General features: G+C 39.8%; 1 long non-coding RNA gene across 2 annotated transcripts in view; it reads right to left on the bottom strand.

Annotated features, from left to right (window-relative positions):
* LOC132494481 (uncharacterized) overlaps window positions 1–20430 on the bottom strand; it is a 42261-nt gene continuing 21831 nt past the window's right edge. The window contains exons 3-6 of one of the 2 annotated variants that reach the window (XR_009533071.1): window positions 11067–11147; window positions 9219–9283; window positions 3982–4072; window positions 1–2887 (exon numbers count right to left, since the gene is read on the bottom strand). This is a non-coding gene — a long non-coding RNA (uncharacterized LOC132494481). The remainder of the gene's footprint in view (window positions 2888–3981; window positions 4073–9218; window positions 9284–11066; window positions 11148–20430) is intronic. The other variant, XR_009533072.1, reaches the window with a different exon arrangement.

Genomic DNA, 20430 nt, shown 5'->3' with positions numbered 1-20430 from the left:
ATTTATAATTCTACATTTATTACATATTGTGTCCACATATGTGTGAGTGTGTTTCTGGGCTTCCTATCCTGTTCCATTGATTCATTTTCCAATTCTTGCACCATCCCACTATGTCCGAATTTCTAAGACTTTTATTTTAAAATAAGCCTTCATATCTCATAGAACAAGTCCCAACTCTTCTTTTTTTTAAAAACATCTTTATGGAGTATAATTGCTTTACAATGGTGTGTTAGTTGCTACTGTATAACAAAGTGAAACAGCTATATGTATACATATATCCCCATATCTCCTCCCTCTTGTGTCTCCATCCCACCCTCCTTATCCAACCTCTCTAGGTGGTCACAAAGCACCAAGCTGATCTCCCTGTGCTATGCGGCTGCTTCCCACTAGCTATCTATTTTACATTTGGTAGTGTGTATATGTCCACGCCACTCTCTCACTTCCACCTCTTCTTTTTTGAAATGGAATCTCAGTTCTTGGCTCCTTGCTCCTCCACAGAGTCTCCCGGAGCCTGAAGGACACTGTAGACTGTGTCTAACATCTGAGAAATCTGGCTGGTAGCTGCTCTGACAACGGAGCAAAGGGAGGCATTAGGGAGATCCCACATCCCCAGAATTTATCTGAGTAAAGTGTGGAGGTATTTCCCCTGAGCCAGTTGTGGGCCATAGGAAAGACTTGCCTTTGTGGGATCATCTTAGACCCATGTAAGAGGGCCAGCTTCTATAAAGAACTAGAGCTGATGGTAAGCTAAGTAACCCGGTGGAAAAGATGCACTGTCCCATATGAATGAAATTGGAGATGAGAGACTCCCAGAAACAGCAGGTGCCCCAAAATGCCCACAGAAGACCTCCGTGATAGAAAAAGTCAGCTTTAAACCTCCTCTCAGTCCCGGGTGGTCTGATAACCAGCTCATAACAGGGCTGGGCCAGTAGGACCTTTCCTTTTGCTCCCCTCTCTTTCCCTGCTTCAATTCTAGAGGAGCCAGAGACCACCTAATGAGTGCAAGGGGAGGAGGAGAAAATCTAGTCGAGGAAACAGATGGCACACATACCGTGCTGTCTATTCCCATTGCAAGCTTTCCACCTGTTGCAGACTCAGGCTGGGGATGAAGATAAGCTTCAACTTTGTGATGCTGGAAGTTTTGACTATTACCTGGGACTATATATCTTAATTCATAAACTGAGACCATTTCTCATGATCAAAGGACTTTTTAGTTGGAGTGGCCAAAAAAGTGAATGAGTTTTCATTTATTCAGTGGCAAGAAAGAATTGGTCCACAATTCAGCTTACAAGGACAAGAGCAGGAGGCAAATGATGACACTGCACAACTGTACTCCATGGATCCTACTCATTTGAAGTACTTATTATCTTTATTACGTTGCTGAATTAAATTTGCTAATATTTTACCTAGGAACCTTGCATCTACATTCTTAAGTGTGGTTAATAGATAATTATCTTGTCTTGTCCTTGTCAGCTTTGGTATTGAAGTTATACTAACTTCATAAAAAGATCTGGGGAGCTGTCCCTCTTTTCTATCATCTGAAACAGGTGTAATATAAGGATTCTATGTTTGTTGATGACTTTGTAAAACTTGTCTCCAAAACCATCTGGGCCTGACTTTGGGGTGACTTTGGGGTACAGGAGACTGGGTCATATAACCTATAATTCCACTTAGTACAATAAGGTCTCAATCGCTGGGAAGCAAACAAATGTGGGGCGCCATTCTCCCTCTGCATCGTGGAACCCTCACCCTCCTCTTAGGCCCCCTCAGGTAGCATGGGTAGCCCAGGGCTCATGATGGAGGGAGAGTGCCAGTGCCAATTTGGATATCAAATTTTAGTAAAGCTGGATTTCTTTTTCTTTTTAGAAAAAATTAAATAGAAATTGAAGAAAAAGGAAAAATATTGCCTCCCATACACCAGTGGAACCTCTTATGCACCCCATCTTTGGAGACCACCGCACTAGAGAGTGGACTGAACATGACCAGCAGCTAAAGCGGTCTGCGCAGAGCCTCTGCGGGAAAGGGAGAGGCAGGAAGAGGGGCTGGCAGTGGCAGCAGCCACATGCAGGCTTTACCTGTGAGTCTGATCATAAGAGTCCCCGAGCGCACTTGTTAACAAAAGAGACTCCCAGACTTACCAAATCAGAATCTCAGAGTGGGATGTGGGTGGGTGCCTGGAACCTGTATTTTCATTTTAATAACCACTCCAGAAGTCTTGTAAATGGGCAAGTTTGGGAAACACACAAAAGGAGAACAAGCATGGGCTCTGGAGTTAGGCCAGAGCTCCATAATCACTCACCCTTTAACAGTTGTGGGCTTAGAGTGTGCCATTTAACCTCCCTGTGCCTCCATGCCCTTATTAAGGAAAGGGGGTTAGTCGTACCTGCCTGGTAGGGTAGCCATAAGGATTAAATGAGAGGATTCATGTAAAACACTGTGTACAATGTCCAGCACTTGGTAAATGGTCATCTTTTTTATGGACAGGCTTCTGGTGGAAGATGTGAGGCTTGAATTTCCAACCTACAAAACATTCATCCGTGAGGTTGAGATGAGGGGATAGTGCATCAGTTCTTGTTTGTTCAGCATTCAGTTCCATTTTTCTGGTAGCAGTGACTGTTTTTTCTTAGAGAATCATCACCACCTTCTAGTGGCAGTTCATGTAGCTCAGGTTGATGGATCTGACCCTGCCCTTCACCTCCAGGGCTGAGTGTGACCAAGGCCCGGCCAATCGGCATACTCCTTTCCCCCCGGCCACCATGACTGGTTCTGAATAAGGAGTATGACCCAAGTTGGTCCAATGAAATTCCACCTTGGGACTTTTCACTAGAGCGGTGAGCCTGGAGCTGAGCCGCCAGCTGCCCTCTTGCCAGAGGAAGGGAGGGCCCACCTGAGAACGCAGCAACAGAGGAGAGAAAGGCTGAGATATGGGGAACATGGGACCAAAGCTCAAAGGAACTTTGAGCCCTGGAATCGAGACATGCTGAAGCAGTTCCATCCTGGGAATTTTCAGTTATGTGAGCCAACAACTTTTTTTTACTTAAGACAGTTTGAGTTAAAATTTCTGGTACTTGCATTCAAAAGGGTTCTGACAATGAGTTTTAAGGCACTTCTATTTTAGACTTCAACTTACTGTATAATCATGTAAGCCCCTTTCTTGTCTGATACATTTCCTAACTTTATTAGGAAGAAGCAATCCCATGACCTTAGCATTTAGACTTGATGGATAATAGAAATTGCTAAGGCATGATCACTCCCTGGGGATTAGACAACTCAAATCCTTTCCATCTAAATACATTCTTTTCTCTCAGGGTGAGAAGGAGCTGATATTTAGGTAGGTCTCTGTTTTTGTTCTCCAAACTCTGAGAAACGGTGCCGTTAAAGGGCAACACAACAATTAAAAGCTGTTGGATATAAGAATGACACGCTTGGTTGGTATGCAGTACTGTGCAGCTGAGATGATTATTCTCAATTAATGGGCAAACATTACACAATTGTCTCTTTCAAGTCCAGAGTGCTAATATATAATACACAATCAGAGGGCATTGTACATCGGAATATAACTCATTAGCCAGGGCCAATTCTTTACCCCTTAGCAATAAAATAGTCTGTTGTTTATGAAAGCCACAATTTGGAGTCTTTTAAATTTGCAGCTATAGACCAGGTGAAGGATTTCTATTTGGGAAGAATCCAAATGGAATTGGGAACCGAAATTCCTGTTGGGAACTCATTATTAAGGCAAAATCAGTGTTAGTAGAATGGGCGTGGGAGGGAGGCGGGCTTTGATCTCCTGTGCCTCCCACCAGGAACCCCACTCAAGGACTCTTGGCCAGTCTGGCTGAGGCAGCATCTGCCCTGCTGAGGGACATCCCAGAACGGACATGTCCCTATGTGACTGCCCAGGGAATGCCAAATAGATTGGGTCATTTTATTCAAACCTGGGGGCCTTGGCCGCCCAGGCACATGCTCTGTGGATGAACTCACTTTTCCTTTAGTCCACATGGCTGCCGAAGTCTGCAGCTCAGACAGCAAGGGAAAGAGGTGAGGAGAAGGCAGGGCGGGAGATCAGAGAAATCTGTGGAAGAGGATTGAATTACTGTCGGATCACAGGGTGTGGGAGACTCTGGGACAGATTGATGGGAGAGCCTACCCGGCTGGCAGGGACCTGAGAACTGTCACAGAAGGCTGTGCTGAGCCAGCTGCCTTGCTTGTGCATGCAGGGAACAAGCTAAATGGGAGCAGGACATCTTAACAGTTACCAAAACACCCAGCAGGGTATCAGCCCACCTAACTGGAAAACAAAGCAGGCCTTTGGACTCCAAATCCCCCAGGCCAAAGCCATATCTACAATGTTATCCAGTGTCTTGCTTCACAGGGCATGTCTCTATCAGTCTTTCAACAAACACCTATTAAAAGCTTCTAAATGTCAGGGCTGGCTGTGCTAGGTGCTGGGGATGTGAAGGAAATATGCACAGTACTCCCCTCTAAGGGTCTCACCACCTAGTAAACAATTATAAAAAAGGGAAAAAATGCAGTAGGAGCTGGGGTAAAAGAGAGGACAAGTACTACAGGAACCCAGGAAACAGGCACCAGCTTATGTTAAGTTGTTATGTAAAGCTAAAGAATTTGTATCTTCAAACATGCATGAACCACTCTTCAAATTCCACCCAACAGTTGTCTCTTATCCAATCCAGGCTCATACCTATGACCTCAGCATGGTAAAAATATCCCCCATGGCCCTTAAGGTCTAGTAATAATTTAATGTTTTGTTTTTCTCTGTATGTTCTCTGATGTGTTTTCATATCTCAGATGTCTCTTTTCGAGGGTGTTATTTACTCTGGTTCGTAGGATATGATATTAAAAGGTCAAGGCTTTAATTTTGTGGAACATTTAGCTTCATTTGGAAAGAGAATTAAGCCCCCACAATCAGAGGTTTACCCCTCAATCTAAGCCAGAGGCTTAGCAAATGTGGACTGTGTCCTTGCTTACTGGGGCCAGACAAGAGACAAAAAGAGGTTCGCTCCATTCAAACCCATCGTCATTACCAGATATTATGGCATTGACAGGACACAGCCATTAGGTGGTTTGGCAGCGTTATTGTGCTCATAAATAATGGTAAATATGAGCGTGTGTGTGTGTGTGTGTGTGTGTGTGTGTGTGTGTGGGCATGTGCATGTGCACATGTAATGTTTTGCAATCTCCTTGAGGGCAGCGATAATGGTAATTATTATGAACGGACAAGCATAACCCCAGATACTGACAAGGCACACTCCCTCATATCTCTCATGTCTGTGCTCAGCATTACCTCCTCAGAAAGCCCTTCCCTGATCACCACTAGAATGTAAATCCACTGGGATTTTTGTCTATTTTGTTCACTGTCCACAAAATTAAAGACCTGAACTTTTAAAATGTCATATTCCACTGAGTACATTAAACAACATAGTCAAGAAGAAAGATGTCCTATATATAGGATGAATAAACAACAAGGTCCTACTGTATAGCACAGGGAACTGTATTCAATATCCTGTAACAAACCATAATGGAAAAGAACATGAGAAAGAATATATATATGTATAACTGCATCAATTTGCTGTACAGCAGAAACTACCACAGCATTATAAATCAACTATATTTCAATAAAATGAGTTTAAAAAAAAAAGAAAAGAAAGATGACCAAGATGTGAAAACAGAGGATCTACACGGAAAAGAACATAAACATTAAATTGTTGCTAGACCTGAATGGCCTGGGGATAGTTTGACCCTGTTGAGGTCATGGATATGAGACTAATGGGACAAGAGAAAACCGTTGGACTGACATAATGGAAGATGTGGCATCTGAAGAGTGGTTTATGTGGCTGAGGACAATCACGAACTCTTCAGCTTCACATCACAGCTTACATGAAATGGTGCTACCTTCTGGGTGTAGCTCCTAGAACAGTGCCTGCCACATGATAGGCACTCAGTAACTTCTTATTGAATGTCAAGTGCTCTTCAGTGAAGTTTTTATTTGTTTCCTGTCATTTAATTTTGTAAAAAGGTAGTATGTTGACATAGTTCAACATTCATTTTAGTGTAAAAAGGTAACACAAGGCCTTGTTCTTACCCTATTCTCTGCCTGACTGGTTCCCACCCAGCAACCATGTCCTGTAACCGTTTTTATTACTTTCCTTCCAGACTTTGTTTATGCAAATCAAATACAACTATATTTTTATTTTATTATGCAAAAGATAACATACTATCTACTCTGATATTAACCTTGCTTTTTTTCATTCAATAATATAAGTTGATGAATGGGTAATGTGGTATATTTATACAATAGAATATTATTCTACCATAAAAGAGAAGGAAATGCTGCCATTTGTGATAACATGGATGGACCTTGAGGGCATCATGCTAAGTGAAATAAGTCAGACAGGAAAGACAAATACTGCATGACCTCATTTATATGGGAAATCTAAAAAAAAAATCATACTCATAGAAACAGAGAAGAGATTGGTGGTTGCTAGAGGCTGGGGGCAGGAGGGAGAAACTGGGGTGAAGGCAGTCAAAAGGTACAAACTTCTAGTTCTAAAATAAGTAAGTTCTAGAGATAGAACATATAGCATGGTGACTATAGTTAACAATACTGTATTGTACATTGGAAAGTTGCTAAGAGAGTAGATCTTAAAAGTTCCCATCACATGAAAAAATAATTGTAACTATGTGAGGTGATGGATGTTAACTAAACCTATTGTGGTGATTATTCTGCAATACATATGTATGTCAAATCATTATGTTGTACATCTTAAACTAATACAATGTTATGTCAGTTGTTTCGCAATAAAATGGAAGGGAAAGATATAATTCGGAGATTCTTCAAGTTCGATTTGGTGTCTTCAATTTTTTTTTTTTTTTTTTACAGTTCCAGTCAATTCTACTATTTAAATGTTCCACAGTTTATTAAACCAGCCCATGTGGATGGACACTTTTGTTGTCTCCAATCTTTTGCTATTAAAAAACAAAAGCACTCTATGCTGGGCTTCCCTAGTGGCGCAGTGGTTGAGAGTCTGCCTGCCGATGCAGGGGACACAGGTTCGTGCCCGGTCTGGGAAGATCCCACATGCTGTGGAGCGGCTGGGCCTGTGAACCATGGCCGCTGAGCCTGTGTGTCCGGAGCCTGTGCTCTGCAACAGGAGAGGCCACAACAGTGAGAGGCCCGCGTACAGCAAAAAAAAATAAAAATAAAAATAAAACAGCACTCTATACTATATAATAGTATAAATTTCCAGAGATAGGATTGCTAGGTCAAATAGTTTACATCTTGGTAATTTTATATACATATTGCCAAATTGCCTTCCAAAGGGGTTATGTAAATTTAAGTCCTCACCAGCAATGTAAAAAAAAAAATGTCTGTCTCCCCACCACCTTGCCAACAGAGTTTTATCAAACTTAGAGTTTTGTTAATCTAGTAAGTAAAAAATAATATCTCAGTATGGTTTTTATTTGCATTTCTCTTGTGACACAGAGCACCTCTTTATTTCTATGAATGGATACTTCATACCTTTCTTATGTTTCTGTTAGGTTAATCGTCTTTGTATACTTGGCTTATAAGAAGCACAATACATATAGGGAGATTAGCCCTTTCTCTGTAATGTGAGTTTCAAAATTTTTTTCCAGTGGTGTGTTGGTTAGTGTTTAGTAATGGTCTCTGGGGAAAATAAATCCTGGTTTATAGCATTTGCCAAGTTTCATGATGTAAATATTCCCACCACAGCCAATTTCAAGCTACCAACATGACATCACTAAATGTGGAGTTGGGGAGAAACGTGCAACACCAGGCCATTATGTAATATCTCCATGATACAGACACAACAGATGTAAATCACTCCAAGAGCATGGATGATAGCAAAATGTAGTTAAACAATTAGAGTGATGAATCTTTGAGCATATATTACCTTTGTATCATTCTTTATTTAATTATAAGTTTATATAACTTAATTTTAAATAATGGCTGTGGTTGACAACCAGCTTGCAAAATTTCTAAAATTTAATAAACAGCTCCTGTGAGCCAGTGCAGGCCATCTCCAACACCCCACTGCCTTTTATTCTATTTGTTTTCTGCCTTTTGACTTTTTTTTTTCAAATGATGTTTTTCATCATGCAAAGGTTTCATTTTGATGTAGTTTTATTTATCAGTCATATTATTTATGAGTTCAGAATATTAAGTAACAGTTAGGAAGACCTTCCCCATTCCAAGATTATAAAAGAGTTTTACCATGTTTTCTTCTGACACTTTTATGGTTTCACTTTTATGTTTAAATCTTTAATCCATTTAGAGTATACACTAGTGTATTGTGGGAGGTGCGGCTCCTACATGCAGTTTTTCCATCCAGTTATCTCACAAGAGGTGTTGAATAGTCCATCTTTTCCCACTGATTTGTAAAGCCATCATTATATGATGAAGCTTTCTTGATTTTAATGAACATGGTATTTATCATTATTTGAATGATGTTTTAATTATGATTATAGTTTATAAACAGCTTCCCTGTGTCTGCTCATTTGATTCTTTAACCTATAGTGGTAGGCTTGGTAGATTATAATAGCTACCATATTTTCATGCCCAGCATACTCTCCCATCCTCTGTCTCTTGAATCCTTTAGGGAACTCCCCCTTCATGCAATGTGATCCTGGACAGACAGTCAATTATGGTACACTGGCCAAATACTGTGTTATATATGCAACCTAGGCTGGCCAATCCAAAAATCCCAACACATGGTAATAGGCTAGGGTTTGCACATCTGACCTGAGCAAGGCAATATAATCTTCCTTGGAAATGACATTTGAAAAAGATTTTCTGTTGGAATTGTTAAGCTGGGAGATAAGTTCTTTAGATCTTCTTAACTGACACATAAATTAAAACTATCTGAGAAAAAGCCAAACAAAAACAAGCAGAGCTAAGAAATGGAGAGCCAAAAAGTTTTAAAGGCATCATTTGGGTCTTTGGATCCAGCCTTGCCCAAAAGCCAATGCCCTTGGACAACCAGGAATAAAAGCCTACAAATTCCTTTTTTTATTTTTAACTTATGTTAATGTGTTCAATATGGCTTCTTATAATTTGCAGTCAAAAGAGTTCTAACCCTCTTCAATAGATATTACTGTTCCCACATTACAGAGGAAGAAACAGAGGGTGGTAGAGGTTAAATTCAATCAGTGTTAATGTGCTTCCCACTCTTTGCTCTTACCTTCTGGGACCCGTCCTTCCAGCGCTGGCAGCTCCTCACTTTGTGTACTGTATCCCAAAGATTTTCTGGTGATGACAGGGAAGAAAGGCCATATTAATGTATGGAGGCTGCTTACTATCTTCTAAAACAGTTAAGATTCTAAATTAGATCTGTTCTATTCCTCCTCATCAGCCTTTCTTTTCCTGTAGCAAGGTGAAAATCTCCCTGACCTGACTTCTCAATATGATCAAGGTTTTGGCTTTATCCTTGGTATCTTTGGCTGGAAAGGTGTAAAAGCTCATTATCCAATAATGTCACATTCAAATCAGCCTCAGAGCATCTTTTCATATTGCGAGGAGAAATTTGATTTTCTAAAGTCCCTTTATAATTGGGAATTTCTTTATACTATCTAGAGTAGAGTATACCTTAAAAACATTCTGAGTTAGAACCAGGTCCTCTAAAAATTCTCTTTCCTATGGAACAGCTAATACTTAGAGCTTCACAATTAGAAATGTTTTCGTTTAGCTTGAAATACAGTCTTCTGTTAAAATGCAAACAGCCCCTGGACAGGTTTACACTCGAGTCTTATTGGCTATGTGCACCTTAATGTGAATTCATTTAGCAGACTGGAACATATTTTCACTGAGGTAGTAGGAGGCAAAGGAGGATAAGTAGGCAGAGAAGAAAAAGGACAGGAGAGGCAGGGGATACTAATGATAGGAGAAAGAGTGAAGAAATGGAGAGGTGAAGACAATTACTAAAGGCTTTCCTCCCAAGTCACTTCTGAGATAGAGCTGTGAACCACAGTCAGGGTTAGGACAAGCTGATATGACAGCTACCGTTAGGAATGAATTGAATTAGATTCTCTGAGCTCTGAGGGGAGGATCTAATTGAGCACTAGAAGCAGCCATATCATTATCTTCACATTTTCTTCTACTTGGTCATTTTTGGCATTGCTCAAGACCCTTCATGAGCTGGAATTAATATGCATCCAGAAATCAGAGCCAACCATTTGCAGCATGTAACTGCAGCTGTCCCACACTGTCAGCAAGCACCAACTCCCTGAGCAATTTACTACCTGGACAGAAGTTCATTTCATAAGCTTATCTGTTCTCAACTGTCATCCAATAACCTAGTGGATTCCTCATCTATAAAATTTCAACTCTCCAAGCAAGTTCCTATTCCAAGCCTCCTTACAGTGGCTCAGAGTGTCTTTGCTCCACCATTTTTTAGTAACTATACACACCTTCACTTAGGTTACATGCCAAGTGCTCTGATGCTCTTTGGTGAAAGTCCAAGTGAAGGCAAAACAAGGTTAAGGAAAAGACTTCAGCAAAATGGCAGCCTAGGAAGCTCCAACTTTTCATTCCCCAACAGAAATGTTTTTTTTTTTAAGGCAGAAACTGTCTGAACCAATCTTACTGGAGCTCTGGAAGACACTCAAAGTTTTGAGCCACCAAACAAATACCCAATCAAGAAAAAGTCATTTTGGGGCTTCCCTGGTGGCGCAGTGGTTAAGAATCCACCTGCCAATGCAGGGGACACGGGTTCAAGCCCTGGTCTGGGAAGATCCCACATGCCGTGGAGCAACTAAGTCCGTGCACCACAACTACTGAGCCTGCACTCTAGAGCCTGTGAGCTACAACTACTGAAGTCCGCGGGCCTAGAGCCCGTGCTCTGCAACAAGAGACGCCACCACAGTGAGAAGCCCGTGCACTACAAGAAAAAGTAGCCCCTGCTCGCCGCAACTAGAGAAAGTGCGCATGCAGCAACAAAGACCAAATGCAGCCAATAATAAAATAAATGTAAAAAAAGAAAAGAAAAAGCCATTTCAAAATGGTAGGAAAGTTCTGTGGCATTTTTAGTTACCCTTACTCCACCTTTCCCCAGCATGGCAGTGGTTTTGGTCTTGAAGTGGTGGCAACCTGGTTTCCAGTATCATTCCTCAAACTAGGAGAAGCAGAGCAGAAATTATTTGCAAATTACTGTGTACATTTAAACTGTCTGGTGGATACCTGAAGGACTGACACAAGAGCCTGTCTCTGTTATGTCTAACTCAGAAATCAGGTGGTAAAAGTGGTGGACACTACTCATAAAACTTGCAAATGACTATAGCCCCACAGACTCCTGGAGCAAGAAATCATAGGTGGAAACATACAATAGACCTTCTAAGGTGCAGAGGAAAATCTGGGGTAAGACTGGGAATCTAGGACATTTGAAAGCAGCCAAAAATATGGGGGGATTTAGGAAACCATATGCACACCCAGGCAAGATGCATGCTCAGAAAATTGCTGAGAAGACCTTAAGATTTTACCTCAGACTGATTGCTAGCCTCAGAACTAGCCTAGCTAAGTACTGAAGGAATGCCCTAGTACAGAGCCAATCTGCAAACACTGGAAGAGTTCCTGGCACTCAAGAAAATTTCTACCAAAACATCTGATTTTGAGCTGAATATGAGCTAAAGGAACAGAGACTTCAGTGATCACATCTGACCAGCAATAGCCTCTGCAAAGATAGTTAGGAAATCACTCAAAACAAACAGACTATTACAGACTTCAACAACAATAGCAACAACAAAACCAGCAAACCCTGGGAAAGGGGAAGAATGTGATTTCCAGAGTCATCATATATATATATTTGGCCATGCTCCTGGCATATGGGATATTAGTTCCCCATCCAGGGACTGAACCTGCACCCCTACAGTGGAAGCATGGAGTCTTAACCACTGGACCACCAGGGAGGCCCCCAGAGTTACCATATTATAATAGTTAAATATCCAATTTTCAGCAAAAGAATATTGCAAGGCATAGACAGAAACAGGCAAACATTCAAAGGAACAAAATCAGTTCACAGAAACCATTCCTGAGGAAGCCCAGACATCATACTTACTAGATAAAACTTAAATATACTCAAAGACCTAAAGGAAAACATGGATAAGGAAATAATGGAAACCAGGAAAAATCACGTATAGATAAAATATCAACAGAAATTATAAAAAGGAACCAAACGGAAATTGTGGAGCTGAAAATTACAATAATTGAAATGAAAATTTCACTGGAGGGATTCAACAGCAGATTTGAGCAAAGAGAAGAAAGAATCAGAAAGCTTGAAAATAAGACAATCAAAATCATAGAGTCTGAGGTGCAGAAACAAAAACAATAAAGAAAAGTGAACTAAGGGATCATGAAGTATACCAACATACACATTATGAGAGTCCCAGAAGAGACAAGAGGGGGGTGGAGACTATTTGAAGAAATAATGGCAAAACATCTCAACTTTGATGAAATAAATAAACCTACAATTGTAAGAAGCCTGATGGACTCCAAACAGGATAAACTCAAAAAGACCCAACCAAGACATAAAAGCAAACTGTCCAAAGATAGAGTCTTAAAAGCAGCAAGAGAAAAGTGAATCATCATCATGTACTAGGGATTCTCAATAACAATATCAGCCAATTTTGCACAACAAACCCTGGAGGCCAGAAAGACATGGGATAAAATCTTTAAAGTACTGAAAGATAAACCTGTCAACCAAGAATTCTATAGCTGGCAAAACTTTCCTTCAAAAATAAAGGAAAAATTAGGACATTCCTAGATAAACAAAAGCTGAGGAAACTGATTACCACCAGGCTTGCCTTACCAGAAATGCTAAAGGGAGTCCTTCAGGTTAAAATGAAAGGATGTTATTTAGTAAATTGAAGTTGTATGAAGAAATAAAGGTCTCTGATCAAAGGTTTAAAAGAAAAAATGCATAAAGAATAATTATAGAGCTATGTTATTGGGCACTGTTATGGGTGGTATTATGTCCCCCACCACCACCAATTAATAGTGAAGTCCTAACCCTCAGTACCTCAGAATGTGATCTTATTTGGACATAAGGTCATTGCAGATACAATTAGTTAAGATGAGGTCATACTGGAATGGGTGGACTCCTAATCCAATATGACTGCTGTCCTTATAAAAAGGGGGAAATTGAGAGAGGCATACAGGGAGAATGCTATATGAAGATGAAGGCAGAGATCAGGGTGATGTTTCTACAAGTCAAGGAGCAACAAAGATTGTCAGGAGACCACCTGAAGCTAAGTAAGAGGCTTGGAACAGATTCTCTCTCACAGCCTCAAAAGATAGCAACTTGCTAACATGTTGATCTCGGACTTCTAGCCTCCATACCTGTGAGACAATAAAGTTCTCTTATTTAAGTGACCCAATTTGTGATAATTTTTTAGAGTAGCATTAGGAAACTAGTATAGGCACATAATAGATAAAGATATAATTTGTGACATCAATAACATAAAGTGGCAGGGGAAGACAGAGCTATATAGGAGTAGAGTTTTTGTATGCAGTTGAAATTAAGCTGGTGTCAGTTCAAATTAGGTTGTTATAAATTTAGGATGTTAAATGTGATCATGATTATAGCCACAAAAATATAGCTAGAGAATATATACAAAAGGAAATGAGAAGAGAATCAAAATGTGTGACTACAAAAAAATCAACAAAACACAGAAGAAAGCAATAATGGAGTAAATGAGGAACAAAAAAGCTAACAGACATACAAAAACCAAATAGCAAAACGATGGAAAAAAGTCCTTCATTGTCAGTAACTGCTTTAGATGTAAATGGATTAAACTCTTCAATCAAAAGGCAAAGACTGGCAGAACTGATTTAAAAACACAATCCAACTATATAATGTCTAAAACAGATTCACTTTATATCCAAAAACACAAATGGGCTGAAAGTAAAAAGGTGGAAGAAGATACCCCATGCAAACAATAATCCAAAGAGTGCTAGGGTGGCTATACTAGTTAGACAAAATAGACATTAAGTCAAAGACTGTTACAAGAGACAAATAAGGACTATATAAGATATTATATATCTATAAAAGGGTCAATTCATCAGGAAGATATAATAATTATAAGCATAGATGCACCAAACAGCAGAGCCAAAGACTATATGCAGAAAACCTTGACAGAATTGAAAGGAGAAACAGTCCTTCAAAAATAGTTGGACAGGGCTTCCCTGGTGGCGCAGTGGTTGAGAGTCCGCCTGCTGATGCAGGGGACATGAGTTCGTGCCGCGGTCCAGGAAGATTCCACATGCCACAGAGTGGCTAGGCCCGTGAGCCATGGCCACTGAGCCTGAGCGTCCGGAGCCTGTGCTCCGCAACAGGAGAGGCCACGACAGTGAGAGGCCCACGTACCACAAAAAAAAAAAAAAAGTTGGACACTACAAACCCTACCTTCAGTAATGAATAGAACAACCAGACATAAGATTAATAAGGAATAGAGGGCTTAAACAACACCATAAACTAAATATATATGTATATACATATATATACAGAAAACTCTAGCAACAACAGAATACACTTTTCTCAAGTGCACATGGAACATTCTCCAAGATAGACCATATGTTAGATGACAAAACAATTCTTAATAAATTTAAAAAGATTGAAGTCATGCAGAGTATCTTCCTATCAAACTAGAAGAGAAATTAGAAAATTCAAAAATATGTGGAAATTAAACAACATACTCTTAAATATCCAAAGGGTTAAAGAAGAGAAATTAGAAAATACCTTGATAAAAATGAAAATAAAAACACAACATATCAAAATTTGTGGGATGCAGAAAAAGTAGTATTAAAAGGAAAATTTGGGCTTCCCAGGTGGCTCAGTGGTTGAGAGTCCGCTTGCCGATGCAGGGGACATGGGTTCGTGCCCCGGTCCGGGAAGATCCCACATGCCATGGAGCAGCTGGGCCCGTGAGCCATGGCCACTGAGCCTGTGTGTCTGGAGCCTGTGCTCTGCAACAGGAGAGGCCACAACAGTGAGAGGCCCGCATACCGCAAAAAAAAAAAAAAAAAAAAAAAGGGAAATTTGCAGCCGTAAAAATTTACATTAAAAAAAGGAGAAAGATCTGAAATCAATAACCTAACTTATACCTTAAGAGAACTAGAAAAGACAAACAGGGAAGCTCAACACTAACAGACAGAAGGAAATAATAAAGATTAGAGTGGAGAAAAATAGAGAATAAAAAAAATAGAGAAAATCAACAAAACTAAAAGTTTATGTTTTGAAAAAAATCAGTAAAATTGACAACTCTTTAGCTAGATTGGATAAGACAAAAAAGAGAAAACTCAAATTACTAAATAAGGTTGGGGGGAAAAGACATTACTATTGACTTTACAGAGATAAAAAGGATTATAAGAGAATACTATGAATAATTGTATGCCAACACACTGGATAATCTAGATAAAGTGGACAAATTCCTAGAAACATACAACCTACCAAAACTGACTCATGAAGAAAGAGAAAATCTGAATAGATCCATAATTAGTAAGAAGATTGAATCAGTAATCAAAAACTCTCAACAAAGAGGCCTTCCCTGGTGGCACCGTGGTTAAGAATCCACCTGCCAATTCAGGGGACGCAGGTTCAAGCCTTAATCCAGGAAGATCCCACATGCCACAAAGCAACTAAGTCCATGCACCACAACTACTGAGCCTGTGCTCTAAGGCCCATGAGCCACAACTACTGAAGCCCATGTGCCTAAAGCCCGTGCTCCACAACAAGAGAAGCCACTGCAATGAGACGCCTGCACACTACAACGAAGAGTAGCCCCCACTCACTGCAACTAGAGAAAGCCCACGCACAGCAACGAAGACCCAATGAAGACCCAATGAAGACCCAATGCAGCCAAAAATAAAAATAAATAAATAAATAAATAAATATAAAAAAAAATCTCTCAACAAAGAAAAGCCCAAGATCAGATGGCTCACTGGTGAATTCTCCAAACACTTAAGAAAAATTAACACACGTCCTTCTTAAATTCTTCACAAAAATTGAAGAGGAGGGAATACTTCCTAACTCATTCTATGAGGCTATCATTACCCTGATATCAAAGCCAAAAAAAGATACTAAAGAAAACTACAAACCCACATCCCTTAAGAATACTGATGCAAAAATTGGGGTGCATGTCTTTTCAGTTATGGTTTTCTCTGGATATAAGCCCAGGAGTGGGATTGCTCTATTTTTTAGTTTTTTAAGGAACATCCATACTGTCCTCCATAGTGGCTGTACCAGTTTACATTCTCACAAACAGTGTAGCAGGGTTCCTTTTTCTCCACACCCTCTCCAGCATTTATTTGTAGACTTTTTCATGATGGCCATTCTGACCAGTGTGAGGTGATAACTCATCGTAGTTTTGATTTGCCTTTCTCTATTAACTAGCAAGGTTCAGCATATTTTCATGTGCCTTTGGCCATCTGTATGTCTTATTTGGAGATGTCTATTTAGAACTTCTGTCTATTTTTTGACTGGGTTGTTTGGTTTTTTGATATTGAGCTGTATGAACTATTTGTATATTTTGGAGATTAATCTCTTCTTGGTCGCATCATTTGCAAATATTTTTTCCCATTCTGTAGGTTGTCTTTTTTTTTTTTTTGCAAAAGATTTTCAGTTTATTATCGCTAGGTAAATATCACACTAGAAAACAAGCTCCTCTTCCTCCCCGCCATCCCCCGTAGGTTGTCTGTTTGTTTTGTTTATGGTTTCCTTTGCTGTGCAAAAGCTCTTAAGTTTAATTAGGTCCCATTGATTTATTTTTGTTTTTATTTCCACTACTCTAGGTGATGGATCCAAAAAGATATTGCTGTGATTTATGTCAAAGAGTGTTCTGCCTATGTTTCCCTCTAGGAGTTTTATGGTATCCAGTCTTACATTTAGGTCTTTAATCCATTTTTAGTTTGTTTCTGTGTATGGGGTTAGAAAATGTTCTAATTTCATTCTTTTACATGTAGCTGCCCACTTTTCCCAGTACCACTTATTGAAGAACCTGTATTTTCTCCATTGTATATTCTCGCCTCCTTTGTCGTAAATTAACTGACCATAGAGATTTCAAACTATCTAGATATATCAGACAGGAGCCCAGCAGGAAATAGAATTCAATGAGACGGGTTTTGTGAAAGAACTATCTTCAGAAGTACTGTTGGGTTTAAGGGAACAAAGAAGAGATGCCAAGGTACCTGGCAAGAACTGTTAGGGATTTGAGATCTTACCCTATTTGAAAGCTAATGAGATAGCCTGTTACAGCTTCATGGGCAGTGATTGAAGACATGACACTCCTGGATCAAAGATGAAGGATAGTTGACTACACATAGCAATAACTGTAGCAAGAGCATCAGCATTTTTGTTTTGGTTATCTAAGCCTCAACTCCCCCAGAGTGACACGAAGGGGGCCAGATAACAACTGCACTTGTGATGGGTTGAATTACAGGCCAGGAAACCCTGAGTTAGGAAACGCAATCTTTTATAATGGGCAGTAGGCATGTCTGCCCTTTGCTTCAGAGGAAGACGTTATCTTCATTACACTGGACAGTGAGTATGACTGCCTTCTGCTCCAGAGAGAGACACGATCTTCACTTTCCAAGACTATTCGGTATACAAACATCTTTGAAAAGATCATCAGCAACAAAAGGGCATTTAGTACCTTACTCACAAGATGTACAAAAACATGAGAGAACCGTGGAGAATTATCTCCTGATATTATCTAGAAATCAGTGGGGTAAAAATCTGTTATTCATAGGGTCAAAATGCAAGAAGAAGAAAGAGTTATCTGAGCCCAGTGAGAGCTGGATCCATGGAAAAGGGGCCATTAGTGGGAACTCTAGTCATGGAGAGACACATATGCTACTAGAGAAGCAATGCTGAAGCAGGGAGAGAATGCGAAGGAACTCTGTTCTCTCTTCCACTCACACTGATTTTTGGCCAGTGACTCCAATTTGTCAAACTCCACGTAAAGCCAGCTAGCAAGGACACCTGCAGGACACAGTTCATAGGGGTCAGTCTTACCTATCCAAAGCAGCACTGAGAGGAGATTAGAGAATCTATTTGGGATGCAGTGGAGGAAAATAATCAGTATAATATGTGGTCCCTCCCATATCTTAGTTTCAAAACTTCTTGACTTTCTGGGATCAAATGATCTTCATGCTGCTCACTCTAGTCAACCACCCTTGAGGCTACATGAAATTTATCAGCACACAGGACTCCTCCACCTATGAAATATTAAGCCTAAATATACAGATCCATGACCACACTTGCGAAACCTCCAGCTTTTTCACTCTCTTTTTCCCCAGGAAACCTGCTTTGCTTACTTGAGCACCACTGATTCTTGCATTCCATTTATTTCTTCCGATTCCAATTTCCTTCTTATTGAGTTACTACACTTAATGATGCTTTCAGAAAGAGTCACTGAGAGATACATTCTCACTCTTTTGACTGGCTGAACATGTTTTTATCCTATCCTCAATATTCTATGTTAGTTTAGCTGGGTATAGAATTCTGGTGTACCAGTTATTTCCTCTCAGAACTTTAAAGATATTATTCCAGTGTTTTCTAGCTTCTAGTCTTAATGACGAGATACTGGGTTAATACTTCTTTTCTCCATAGGTGACCTTTGTCTTTGTCTCTAGTGTCCTGTGTTTACATAAGGATTGTTATTGATTTATTTTGCTCATGAGTCAGCTTTCTTCAATTTGAACAATCAAGTCTTCTAATTCTTGGAAAATTCTCAGCCTACATCTTTTTTGATATTGCCTTTCCCCCATTCTTTTTTTTTAATTTAATTTTATTTTTTTATACAGCAGGTTCTTATTAGTCATCAATTTTATACACATCAGTGTATACATGTCAATCCCAATCGCCCAATTCATCACACACTCCCCACCCCCCGCCACTTTCCCCCTTTGGTGTCCATACGTTTGTTCTCTACATCTGTGTCTCAATTTCTGCCCTGCAAACTGATTCATCTGTACCATTTTTCTAGGTTCCACATATATGCGTTAATATACGATATTTGTTTTTCTCTTTCTGACTTACTTCACTCTGTATGACAGTCTCTAGATCCATCCACGTCTCAACAAATGACCCAAATTTGTTCCTTTTTATGGCTGAGTAATATTCCATTGTATATATGTATCACATCTTCTTTATCCATTTGTCTGTTGATGGGCATTTAGGTTGCTGCCATGACCTGGCTATTGTAAATCGTGCTGCAAGGAACATTGGGGTGCATGTGTCTTTTTGAATTATGGTTTTCTCTGGGTATATGCCCAGGAGTAGGATTGCTGGATCATATGGTAATTTTTTTAGTTTTTTAAGGAAACTCCATGTTGTTCTCCATAGTGCTGTATCAATTTACATTCCCACCAACAGTGCAAGAGGGATCCCTTTTCTCCACACTCTCTCCAGCATTTGTTGTTTGTAGATTTTCTGATGACGCCATTCTAACTGGGGTGAGGTGGTACCTCATTGTAGTTTTGATTTGCATTTCCCTAATAATTAGTGACGTTGAGCAGCTTTTCATGTGCTTCTTGGCCATCTGTATGTCTTCTTTGGAGAAATGTCCATTTAGGTCTTTGGCCCACTTTTGGATTGGGTTGTTTGTTTTTTTGTTATTGAGCTGCATGAGCTGCTTGTAAATTTTGGAGATTAATCCTTTGTCTGTTGCTTCATTTGCAAATATTTTCTCCCATTCTGAGGGTTGTCTTTTCATCTTGTTTATGGTTTCCTTTGCTGTGTGAAAGCTTTGAAGTTTCATTAGGTCCCATTTCTTTATTTTTGTTTTTCTTTCCATTACTCTAGGAGGTGGATCAAAAAAGACCTTGCTGTGATTTATGTTGAAGACTGTTCTTCCTATGTTTTCCTCCAAGAGTTTTATAGTGTCCGGTCTTACATTTAGGTCTCTAATCCATTTTGAGTTTATTTTTGTGTATGGTGTTAGGGAGTGTTCTAATTTCATTCTTTTACATGTAGCTGTCCAGTCTGCCCAGCACCACTTATTGAAGAGACTGTCTTTTCTCCATTGTATGTCCTTGCCTCCTTTGTCATAGATTAGCTGGCCATAGGTGTGTGGGTTTATCTCTGGGCTTTCTATCTTGTTCCATTGATCTATGTTTCTGTTTTTGTGCCAGTACCATACTGTCTTGATTACTGTAGTTTTGTAGTATAGTCTGAAGTCAGGGAGTCTGATTCCTCCAGGTCCATTTTTTTCCCGCAAGACTGCTTTGGCCATTTGGGTCTTTTGTGTCTCCATACAAATTTTAAGATTTTTTGTTCTAATTCTGTAAAAAACTGCCATTGGTAATTTGATAGGGATTGCATTGAATCTGTAGATTGCTTTGGGTAGTATAGTCATTTTCACAATGTTGATTATTCCAATCCAAGAACATGGTATATCTCTCCA

This window comes from Mesoplodon densirostris, chromosome 7 (assembly GCF_025265405.1).
Source record: "Mesoplodon densirostris isolate mMesDen1 chromosome 7, mMesDen1 primary haplotype, whole genome shotgun sequence".
Taxonomy (NCBI): domain Eukaryota; kingdom Metazoa; phylum Chordata; class Mammalia; order Artiodactyla; family Ziphiidae; genus Mesoplodon; species Mesoplodon densirostris.
Note: the sequence above shows the minus strand (reverse complement) of the source record. Positions and strands in the feature narration are given on the sequence as shown.